The sequence below is a fragment of the Quercus suber genome, unplaced genomic scaffold (assembly GCF_002906115.3).
Source record: "Quercus suber isolate HL8 unplaced genomic scaffold, Cork oak 2.0 scaffold_18, whole genome shotgun sequence".
In the NCBI taxonomy this organism is placed as follows: domain Eukaryota; kingdom Viridiplantae; phylum Streptophyta; class Magnoliopsida; order Fagales; family Fagaceae; genus Quercus; species Quercus suber.
Window position 1 is genome coordinate 1,100,207 of NW_027069483.1, and position 12,507 is coordinate 1,112,713.

Genomic DNA, 12,507 nt, shown 5'->3' on the forward strand with positions numbered 1-12,507 from the left:
CCTTAGTTTGAGAGTGTGTTTTTTGTTTTTGCTATAGTAGTTTTTTGAGAAAGTGCTGCTAAATAAGTTTTGCCTTAATTGGTTTATTTTATTTTATTTTATTTATTTATATATCTTTTTTTAAAATCTTTTTCTTAAAGTTATAATAATAATAATTTTGTTTAACTTTTTTGAAGTAAAACAAACCGCTAAAGAAAAGTTATACCAAACATATACATGGTTTTGGCACACCGAATAAGTGAAGTAATCTTCTTATTTTTTTTCTTTTTTTTTTAAGGAGAATGTTATGTTTGGGGTCTGCTTATTTTGCTGAAACTGAGAACTTTTTGTTAAAAGTACTATAGATAAAGGTAAAAATTAGATAAAATAGTACAATAAAACTTATGAATAGTATCAAAAAGTGCAATAAAACCTATAAATAATAATAATAATTTTGTTTAACTTTTTTGAAGTAAAACAAACCGCTAAAGAAAAGTTATACCAAACATATACATGGTTTTGGCACACCGAATAAGTGAAGTAATCTTCTTATTTTTGCTAAATAAGTTTTGCCTTAATTGGTTTATTTTATTTTATTTTATTTATTTATATATCTTTTTTTTAAATCTTTTTCTTAAAGTTATAATAATAATTTTGTTTAACTTTTTTGAAGTAAAACAAACCGCTAAAGAAAAGTTATACCAAACATATACATGGTTTTGGCACACCGAATAAGTGAAGTAATCTTCTTATTTTTTTTCTTTTTTTTTAAGGAGAATGTTACGTTTGGGGTCTGTTTATTTTGCTGAAACTGAGAACTTTTTGTTAAAAGTACTATAGATAAAGGTAAAAATTAGATAAAATAGTACAATAAAACTTATGAATAGTATCAAAAAGTGCAATAAAACCTATAAATAATAATAATAATTTTGTTTAACTTTTTTGAAGTAAAACAAACCGCTAAAGAAAAGTTATACCAAACATATACATGGTTTTGGCACACCGAATAAGTGAAGTAATCTTCTTATTTTTTCTTTTTTTTTTTAAGGAGAAGGTTATGTTTGGGGTCTGCTTATTTTGCTAAAACTGAGAACTTTTTGTTAAAAGTACTGTAAATAAAGATAAAAATTAGATAAAATAGTACAATAAAACTTATAAATAGTATCAAAAAGTACAATAAAATTTATAAATAATAGTAAAAATAAGCTGAATAATAAAATAAATTGATAAAAATAATTCATACCAAACTCACAATAACAGTTCAAACTCCAAATTATTACGGTCTATTTTTCACTTCCTTACCTAATCTGATGTTATAATCCAATGATGCTTTTCTAACCTTTTGCCAAACCAACCGTACGTGGATATAATAAATTACTTTAGACTTCAGAGAATTTTGATGGATAGCCTAATTCTAAAAGAAAAGAATAAGCCTAGCTAGAGGGTCCTATCTAAACTTCGGCTATAAGTTTACCTTAAAAACTAAAAAGTCCTAAGACGTTTTTTCATTTTTATGGGGGTACTACAGTCCTGATTCCTGAGACGTTAAATCCATGCCAAACTTTTGTTTATTAATATTAAAAAAAATGGAAAATTTTGTTTAACTATCCAATCAAAATCATTCAGCAAAGCTATTTACTCAATTATTCCGACCTTTCATTAGGCAAGCGACTTTTTTTTTTTGTTTTCTTCTCCTTCTGAATTGGCTTTTCATAACTTTTTGCTCTAATAGGTTCTCATCACCTTTAGGTAAGGTGTTCTTTCAAGTCACTCGCCCCCACTGCCGACTCCACATAAAAACTCAAAGGGTAAAACCCAAAAATTAATCCATTGGGTGATGCTTGCCAAGTGGCAGGTACAATTAGAATTTCTCAAAAAATATCCAATTGGTTCTCTAAAGAAAAAAGTAACTTTAAAAGTTAACACTGTTTGAAAGTTTTCTAGTTCTACCTAAAGTTTTCAGACTTGGACCGTTCATTGAACTGTAAAAAGGAGAGGTTTAAAATTTTTGAGGTCGAACTGAAGTCGAACTGGGGTTGAACCGTGATGACATCATAATTAATTTAATAATTATTTTAAAGTCTAAATATAGATATTAAATTTATAAAACTAGCAAAATTAACTAATATATCTATATATGTAAGAAAAATTTAATGATTTTCAAGCATATATTTAATAATTAAATAAGAAAGTTAACAAAATAAAATAATAACCATGAAAACATTAAAATTTATGATTAATTTTTGAAGTAAAGTTGAATATCTTTAAAGGATTTTAATTATAATTTTTTTTTATTCCTTGTAAAAAAGATGGATAATTTAATTAAGTAGAATAAAATTGTGTTAAGTTATAGTAGGGTTGGTTTTTGTCGTAGCCCAAAGATATGGGTTCCCCCAGGCTCAATGAACCCAGAACAATAAATTTGTAGAGAGTGGATCGAAGGTTTAGGCGCTCACCGCCGTGCATGAGGCATAAACTACTTTTCTTTTTATTGAAAGATACTAAGACCAATTTACAACTGGGGGATGCTCCTCGGACCATGGCCAAGGAGGTTTTTCCTCTCCAAAAACCCTCCAAAAACTCTTTTCACACTTTGCTCTCCTTTCTTATATATCCCTCTTTTCCCCCTCCTGTTGATCATCTATTGGCCTCCCTTCTGATCGTCTGTCCCGTCAGAGGTCATATCCGTGCTCAGGTGGCTCACCCTGATCGATGTTGCCCTATCAAGGGGTTACATCCCCATTAATGCGGCCAAAAGGGTTAGGTGAGCGTATTCAATGCCGAGGTGACAGTTCGCCCAGGGCTTCCCCCTTCTCCGTACTTCTGTTGCCAACGTGTGGCGCTGGGCCCTCTTCTCCTCGAATATTCCAGGAATCCTTTGGTAGGGTGGTCCTCGTGTTTTTCTGAGGTCTCGGACGCCCGAGGACAAGGTCATCCTCGGACCCATCATGCATCCTCGGCGTGGGCCATTTGGGCCTGGCTTGGAGTGGGCCAACGCTACCTGATTTTCTGGCCCCACAATAGCCCCTCAAAATCTTGCTGCACGCATCCTCGGGCGGGGAGAAGGATTTTGACATCCTCGGCCTTACCCCCCCCCCCGGTCAGTACTGGGGTCTATTCATCTGCTCAGGGCACGTCGCTGACGTTTCGGGGCACGTAACGTGCCCATCATTAAATTCAGGCGGCTCTGTGCTCCCCACGTCTAATGAGGCGTTATCCATCCAACGGTGGAGGTTCGTCTCGCATTTATGGGCGGGAAAACCCGCACGGTTCCTCGATTTAGGGTATAAATACCCGTACAAACCGCTTCTTCCTGTTTCCCATTTGTAATCAAGAATCCTCGTGCGCCCCTCCTGAGTTCAGCCACACTCTCACTAGCACCTCCAGCACAAAAAGCCTGTCCGAGGAGCTCCTCCTCTTTTCAGTAAGTCGCTCTATTCCTCTCTGAGCTCTCTCTCTACTCTTTCTTCTACTTCGCCTGTTCTTTCTTAGTTCTTTTAGGCGTCAACCGGGATGGGTAGGATTAAGAAATACGTCGATACTGAGGAGGCGATGGAGAAATTCATCACCGACTACCGAATTCTCGGCAATGTAGGTCTGAGATATTGTGAGGACGGGGGTTGGCGCATACACAGACAAGAGGGCGAGGTGGTAATTCCCATTGTCGCCTTCCTTGAAGGGGGGATGATGATCCCCATGGGGCCGGTGATGAGGGATTACCTCATGCACTTTCGGTTGGCCCCCATCTAGTGTGGGATAAACGTCTTTAGGATTCTAGGCTGTGTGGACGCCCTGAATGAGAAGATGGGGTTGAGGTTGACCCACCACGACGTGAACTGGTGTTACAACCTTCAGCTTCTTAAGGGCAAGTCGTATTACCTGAAGACGAAAGACGACAGGGTGCGGCTCATTCAGTGCCTCCCCGAGTCCAGCAAGGGGTTCAACGAGGATTTCTTCATCATGTCAGGGGAGTGGGACGATGGCCTTCACTGCCCAACAACAGAGGGAATACCAGGTGGGGCAGTGGGAAACAAGAGGGGTTTCAAGTTCTCGTCTTTTTTCTTCTCCCTCCTTTTTTTTTTTTTTTACTAACGCGGTGGTGCTTTCCATTTGCAGACCCGCACGCTTTTGAGCGTCACTTCCATCTGGTCAACCGGGAAGATTTGCAGAAGGCGCTGAGGGCGTCGGTGTATATAAACGAGGACGACAATCAAGTTAGGGACGCCCACATAATTTTGGGGTATAAAACTACCCATAAATCGTTCCCGGTTCCGAAGCACGTCATTTGAGCCAACGATCCTCGGCTTCAGAGGATTACTGTGACCGAGGACGGATTTTCGTTCCCCGAGGAGCCCTCCGACCAGGAAGCTGTCACACTAGCCGTCCCCTCCTCTTCCCAACCACTCGCCGAGGCCGCCGAGGAAGATCTAGAGAGGGAAGGGGACGAGTTTGACGTTTTTGCTCAGCTTGATCAGTCCGAGGACCCTCCTGGGGACTTGGGTGATCCTAATTTGACCGAAGCGGACCTCCTTGCTTCACAAGCCCCTCCTCGGTCGAGAATGGGTTACAAGAGGAAGCCCACCACCACCTTGTTGGACCTGATTGAGGGCCAACCGGGGGAGTCCCAGTAGAAACTTCCCACTCCACCTCTGAAGACTAGGTCGACTTCCGCTCAGCAGAAGCTCCCTCCTTCTCCCTCTCAGACGCGCTCACCTTCTGGGTTCGTGCCTGACGGTCCCAAGAAGAAGAAGGATAAGGGTAAAAGGCCTGTGGAGGATAAGACGGTGTCCTCGCAGGAGGAAGACACCACTCTGCGGCCGTTCAAGCAGCTCAAAATAGGCGACAAGAGCCAAGAGAGACAGGTAGTCGACACCACCTCTTCCGAGGCTCAGGCTTGGCTCCCAGCCTCGATGCTCCGTAGGGAGCCCTTGAGGGATAACACCTCCCTAAGGGACTTCAGTGAGGGCGAAGGTGCGCGCGTGGCTGACACACTGGAGAAGAGCCTGCTGCTCTCGGCGGACATGGCTGAGCTTAACTCTTTGACGAGCGAGCAAGTTTTCCTCAGCCTCAAGCGATATGTGGGGATGGTAGGGGCTATAACTTCGACTTTTCGCCCACTCTTTTTCTTTTATCGGGCTTATAGTGTATTGGTCATTCTGGCAGGCTGTCCAGGCTATCTTTAGGTTGGAGGGGGCGGCGAACGACCAGAGGAAAGCTCTCAACAAGGAGCGTGATTGGCGCTTTCAGGCTACCCGGGCTCTGACGAATTCCGAGGCTGACCTTGCCAAGGCCCGAGAGGATTTGAAGGCGGTGACCAGGGAGTGGGACAGTGCCCTGTCTGGTCTTGAGGGTGCCCAGAACCAAGCCAAGGAGCAGACAAGGCGCCTGGGCGAGGCGGAGGAGCAATTGCAGACCTCGAGGGATCTGATCGTAGATCTGTAGGCTAAGGTGACAAAGCCCGAGGGGGCCTAGAGGGAGGCAGAATGGGCTAGAGACCAGGCCCTGCGGGCTAAGAATGAGGAGGACTAAGCAGGGAGATGGCCCAGACTGCCAAGGAGGACGCTGAGGCCGCAGCCTACGCCGATAGGGTGGCTACGGTAGAGGCCCTCTACAAAGTTCAAGTCCCGGGGGTATGTAGGCGATACTGCTCCCAGGTCTGGGTTGAGGCCCTCAAATAGGTTGGGGTGGAAGCTTCGTCTGACCTGTGGAAGGCGGAGAACGTGTACTACCCCCCTGCTATCCGCGAGGTAGCCCCTGATGACCCTAAGGTTGGGGAGATTGCTGAAGCGGTGGGGGCTGCTGAACTAGGGGAGCATTCGAGCGAGGAGGTGCCCTAAGAGATAGTGGAGATCCCGTCCGATGATCAAACCCCCGCTACCGAGGAAACAACTGCTCCCGCCGCACCCTTACAGGCCGTCCCCTCAAGCCAGGGCTCGAGGGGGTCAGGGGTTGCCCCTGTCCAGCCTGAGCAAAGGGAGTAGACTCCCCGGCGTCTCGGCTCGTCCTACTTTCACGTTGTTTCATTTTATTTTATTGTGCTTCTCCTCTATGTACTGTGGCTCTTGCCATGCAACTTTTACGGACTCATTATTGTAATGCGAATTTAATTTTTCTTTATATTTATTTCAATTGCTTACTTGTGTGCACGCTGCCTGATTTTCCTCTTTTCCTTTGGTCTGCACGATTTTAGCTTGAATTGTATGTTGGCCAATTGCGCCAGTAACGATGATAAGGAGAGAGAACGTATGTATGGGCAGCGCTCTTACGTCTCAAGGGCTAGGTGGGGCTTGATCCTTTCCTAACTTAGGATATTTTATAGTTAGTCTCCCTGTAGGCCTGAGTCCGAGGACCATGCAATACCTTGGTTCTGTCTAGTACCCAAGTATAGCTGAGCGGCTAGTTTCCCCATAGGCTTGAGTCCGAGGACCATGCAATGCCTTGGTTTTGTCTAACGCTTCCATTTCTCTGTAAGTATCTAGTTTCCCCAGAGGTTTGAGTCCGAGGACCATGCAATACCTTGGTTCTGTCTAGTATCTAGGTATAGCTGAGCAGTTAGTTTTCCCACAGGCTTGAGTCCGAGGATCATGCAATGCCTTGGTTCTGTCTAACGCTTCCATTTCTCTGTAAGTATCTAGTTTTCCCATAGGTTTGAGTCTGAGGACCATGCAATACCTTGGTTCTGTCTAGTACCCAGGCATAGCTGAGCGGTTAGTTTCCCCATAGGCTTGAGTCCGAGGACCATGCAATGCCTTGGTTCTGTCTAACGCTTTCATTTCTCTGTAAGTATCTAGTTTCCCCATAGGTTTGAGTCCGAGGACTATGCAATACCTTGGTTCTATCTAGTACCCAGGCATAGCTGAGCGGTTAGTTTCCCCATACGTTTGAGTCCGAGGACCATGCAATGCCTTGGTTCTGTCTAACGCTTCCATTTCTCTGTAAGTATCTAGTTTCTCTATAGGTTGTGTCCGAGGACCATGCAATACCTTGGTTCTGTCTAATACCCAGGTATAGCTGAGCAGTTAGTTTCCCCATAGGCTTGAGTCCGAGGACCACGCAATGCCTTGGTTCTGTCTAACGCTTCCATTTCTCTGTAAGTATCTAGTTTCCCCATCAGTTTGAGTCCGAGGACCATGCAATACCTTGGTTCTGTCTAGTACCTAGGCATAGCTAAGCGGTTAGTTTCCCCATAGGCTTGAGTCCGAGGACCATGTAATGCCTTGGTTCTGTCTAACGCCTCCATTTCTCTTTAAGTATCTAGTTTCCCCATAGGTTTGAATCTGAGGACCATGCAATACCTTGGTTCTGTTTAGTACCCAAGCATAACTGAGCAGTTAGTTTCCCCATAGGCTTGAGTCCGAGGACCATGCAATGCCTTAGTTCTGTCTAACGCTTCCATTTCTCTGTAAGTATCCAGTTTCCCCATAGGTTTGAGTCCGAGGACCATGCAATACCTTGGTTCTGTCTAGTACCCAGATATAGCTGAGCGGTTAGTTTCCCCATAGGCTTGAGTCCGAGGACCATGCAATGCCTTGGTTCTGTTTAACGCCTCCATTTCTTTGTAAGTATCTAGTTTCCCTATAGGTTTGAGTCCGAGGACCATGTAATACCTTGGTTCTGTCTAGTACCCAGGCATAGCTGAGCAGTTAGTTTCCCCATAGGCTTGAGTCCGAGGACTATGCAATGCCTTGGTTCTGTCTAACGCTTCTATTTCTCTGTATGAAGGGGTTTGTCCTCGGACCGCTTTATTGGAGACGATTCCTCCTTGGGTCAGACTATGATCTTACACGTGGTGTTAACCTCGCCTCCAGCTCGAGTCCCTGTCTTTTTCATTTTCGAGGCGTCCCTTGGCCGTTCGCGCTCCGCGCTTGACGTTTCGGTGTGCGAGACGCGCCTTTATTAATGTCCTCGTGAATTAACACAAATCCAGCGGTCTACGGCCCCCTTAGAATTTGGTAGCTTCGTGATTAGCACTGCTGATAATTCTCCTTTCGAATTCTGTGTGGATTAATTCTCACCAACCTTCATCCTTTATATAAGACTTTCCGGGGGGATGGTTTCCCCATACTCCATGAACTTCCCAACACAAACAGAAACACGCCCTTTCAGCTCCCCAAGCCCCTTTAATAACCCCGCCAGAATTGTGACCGGAGTTGGCAGATATGGGGCGGCTTTGGGCGGGTGTGAGGACATTCGTGAAAAGAGCCGTTGTAATCGCAGCCCCCACTGGGCTTCCGGCACGGCAGAGTCTAGGCGTAACACTGACAGTGTCGTGCACGGTGGCCAGGAGGGATGTCGCTAAAGTACCTAATGTCTCTCCCTGGAGCGTACCTCCGACGGAGGAGACGCGCGAACTCATGTCATGGCTGGTGCTCGAGTGTTACTGTCTCCAACGGCCAACGCTCGTGAGGATTGGAGAGAAACAAGGGAATATCACGGGGGAGGGCGTCCCGATGCCCCTGCATCTGCTCCTCGCTTTGTTCAAGCTCCACTGCACCGAGAAAGGAGTTGTTGGTGGCCTTGAAGCAAGCCAGCCTCCTTCCCTCCTTCTATTGTCAAGCTCTCCCATTCTCTTGATGCCAATAGAAGCACGGGTTGATACTTCCCTCTAGCTAGTCTTAGGACGGGTCCACCTAGGCCTCTGTTTGTAGGGTTAGCTTGTAGGAGTAGTTTTAAAACACGCCTGCCTAAGCCTCTGTTTGTACGTTGTAACTTTTTGTTCAATAAAGTGATGTGCAGTTTCTTTCCGTTTCTGTCGAATCTTCTGTTTCGAACTTTTATTTTTCTGCAATGTTTGTTTGGTTTTTTTTTTTTTTTTGAATCACCACCAATCTTCCGTAGAATGATTACTTGGAACGATCGCCTGTTGCGCCGGTCAGCGCACTAATCCTTCCCACAGATGGCGCCAATTGTAGGGTCGGTTTTTGTCGTAGCCCAAAAGATATGGGTTCCCCCAGGCCCAACGAACCCAGAACAATAAATTTGTAGAGAGTGGATTAAAGGTTTAGGCGCTCACCGGCGTGCATTAGGCATAAACTGCTTTTCTTTTTATTGAAAGATACTAAGACCAATTTACAACTGGGAGATGCTCCTCGGACCATGGCCGAGGAGGTTTTTCCTCTCCAAAAACCCTCCAAAAACTCTTTTCACACTTTGCTCTCCTTTCTTATATATCCCTCTTTTCCCCCTCCTATTGATCATCTATTGGCATCCCTTCTGACCGTCTGTCCCGTCAGAGGTCATATCCGTGTTCAGGTGGCTCACCCTGATCGATGTTGCCCTGTTAAGGGGTTACATCCCCATTAATGCGGCCAAAAGGGTTAGGTGAGCGTATTCAATGCCGAGGTGACAGTTCGCCCAGGGCTTCCCCCTTCTCCGTACTTTTGTTGCCAACGTGTGGCGTTGGGCCCTCTTCTCCTCGGATATTCCAGGAATCCTTTGGTAGGGTGGTCCTCGTATTTTTCTGAGGTCTCGGACGCCCGAGGACAAGGTCATCCTCGGACCCATCATGCATTCTCGGCGTGGGCCATTTGAGCCTGGCTTGGAGTGGGCCAACGCTACCCGATTTTCTGGCCCCACAGTTATTTTTATAAAAAAAAAAAAAAAAAATACTAAGGGGTTGGACCGTACGGTTCTCACCGATTCGTGCGGTCCAACCCTGGTTTTAACGGTTCACAGAATTAACAAAAAATCTGGGTCTTTAGGCTTAAAAAACCGGTTTTCATCCCGGTTCTCGATTCTCACGGTTCGACCTCCCGGTCCGATCCGGTTCTGAGAACCATGGTTCTACCTACTTGCATAACCAAAATATAGAGAATATACTACTGTTCATGCTTCAGCAACTTCTCTATATCCGAAAATTTTTTTTTGCTAATGAACAGTAGTCCATCAAGTCTGATGGGCCATTGTTCATTATTCAAATCATTTTTTTCTATTATAATAATTTGGTGTTGAATAAAAAAATGTTGGAAGATGTGTAGTTGTTAAAAAAAGAATAAATAATGAATGAAAAAATAATATTTAAATGAGATAGAGAATAAGATAGAGAATCTGTTGGAAAATGTATTTGAAAAAATGGGTAGATAAAGGTAAAAGTCACTGTTCATTCTCCAAACAGTACAGAAATTTGATGAATCTGCTGGAGATGCTCTAATTGCTATTTATTTATATGTAATCATTGTAAGGCTTATACAGTCAAGAAATTCAAGGCAAGTTATTGGAAAGAAACAAATAACTTGGAGGAGCAAAAAAAACTTTCAAACTGTGTTATGGGTCATTTGTGCTTAGGAGCAGATTTAATATTTTTTTAAATTTTTGATAGTATCTAGTATTAGCTCAAAGTTCAAAGGTGGTTTTTTTACCCCAAACTCGAAGATAGAAAGTTTGAAACACAACTCACAAGAACTTCGCAGTATACACAAGCGCAACTAGACAAATGATGGATATGTAATATCTTATGTTCCTTGATTAAATTCAATTATGGTTGCAATAATGTGATTGTTTTTATGGAGGATAACACCTTAATTTTTTATTTCTTAAAAAAAAGGTAATACATTTTGTGTTGTATTGATTAATTCAATTGTGTGATTGAATTTAATTAGGCAACTTAAGGTAAAGTACTAAAGTACTTATGGAGGAATACCCAAATTTCATCTTACAATTTTTATTTACGAACAAAAATAAATTGAAAAAACTTTCGTGAGATGAAGTTTAACAAGATGGTATTTATTTGTTTTTAGGATTGTGTATTGCATTGTCTTTAATATATTAATAAAAATATCTAAAAAATTATCACGTATCATTCAACTTCTTATAAAAATCTCTCTTAAAGTTGGGATTACTATCAGTATTGTGGCGGAACTTTAGACAATTAGGTACCTAATGCGCCAACCAACATAGACCCTCTTGCTTAAACATATTTATCAAGAGGCCAATGCAATTGCTGGTAAACTAGCTAATATAGAAAGCAACCAAATTCATCTCAAAAAAAGAAAAAAAGAAAAAAGAAAGCAACCAAACGTAGCAAGAGATTTTATATGACACATGGAGACCATTATTAAAACTTCATATAAAAATTATGAAGTTTTCTTGAGTATCTCAGCTCATTGGCGTTCCCTTTACATATTATACCATTAATGCACAGGTCTTTTTCATCTTGTATTTCATTCTTATATCTTTGAGCCATGCGTTTGTGAAATTTATTTGATTATTTATTTAATTATTTATAATTAAGACTTAAGAGTATTTGCATTTATATTTAAGACTTAAGAGTATTTGCTACTCTATCCCATTTTACCATCCCAAAAAGTCACTTTATCAATTTTACAATACTCCCAGCATCTCAACTTTTATTTTCCTATTCTACTCATTAAAATAATATTTCTACACAATAAAATAATATATCTCACAATCATCCTCATTTACAATACAACACAAGCCCACCACCGCTGCACTACACACACCTGACACCAGCACCAGCACTAACACCACCAGCAATCCATAATCTACAGTCAACACCAAAAAAAAAAAATAATAATAATAAATAAATAAACACACACACACACACAGCAACCCGCGGTCAAACCTAGTAAAAAAAAATCACTAGTGGAGACATCGGAGCTTCGATTCAAACCTTTGTCAAACCCACCATCAACCGATCCAGGCTGATCCACCATCAAACCCACTATCAGAGCTCCGATCCATGCCGATCCAAACTCACCATCAACCGATCCTAGCCCACCACCATGCCCAAATCAAACCACGAACCCAACCCAGCTCCGGTGCAAGCCTTGAACGAGAAAGAGTGAGGACTGAAAGGAAGAGGGACTTTGTAGAATAAAAAATACCACCGCCATGACCTTGCCACGCCAAGATCCACCATAAACAGGCCACCACTACACACCGAGAGAAATAGGGAGTGGAAGACGGAGAGACAGAGTGGGAGTGAGGGAGAGAGGACTGATGGAATAAAGAACTAATATTTCGTTTTAGAATTGAGTTACAGTACAATTCTAAAGGTAGAATTGTACTGTAGCACTATTGGAAATTTTTTTGCAATAGTTGAGTTTTAGAATTCCGGATGAAGCATGGTTTTTGTGTAAAAATTGTAATGTTATCCTACATATGCCATTTAGAAGTTCCAGTGTGGATGCTCTAAGCCATCATTCTCTACCATCTGAGCAGAAAACCCAAGCAGGGAGGTTGGAGATGGTTAGGCCCATCCCAATTATATAAGGATGCCCAAAAAGCTATATTATGGGCCAAAAAATTTCAGGATCCTGAAAATAAAACAAAAATCCTAGCAGAAGAGTGATCTTAAAACTTCAATTACAATATTCAAAAAAAAAAAAAAAAAGGAGAAAATTTGATTGCATTTTTATGCAACTTTAATTGTACCTTTTCCATGAAATAATTTTAGTGACTTTGCCCATGGGGGTGATATTTGTGTAGAGACAGACCCAAGATTTTAACGTAGCGGGGGCCGGAGGATAAAAAAAAAATATATATATATATATATATCCAAATAGGCAT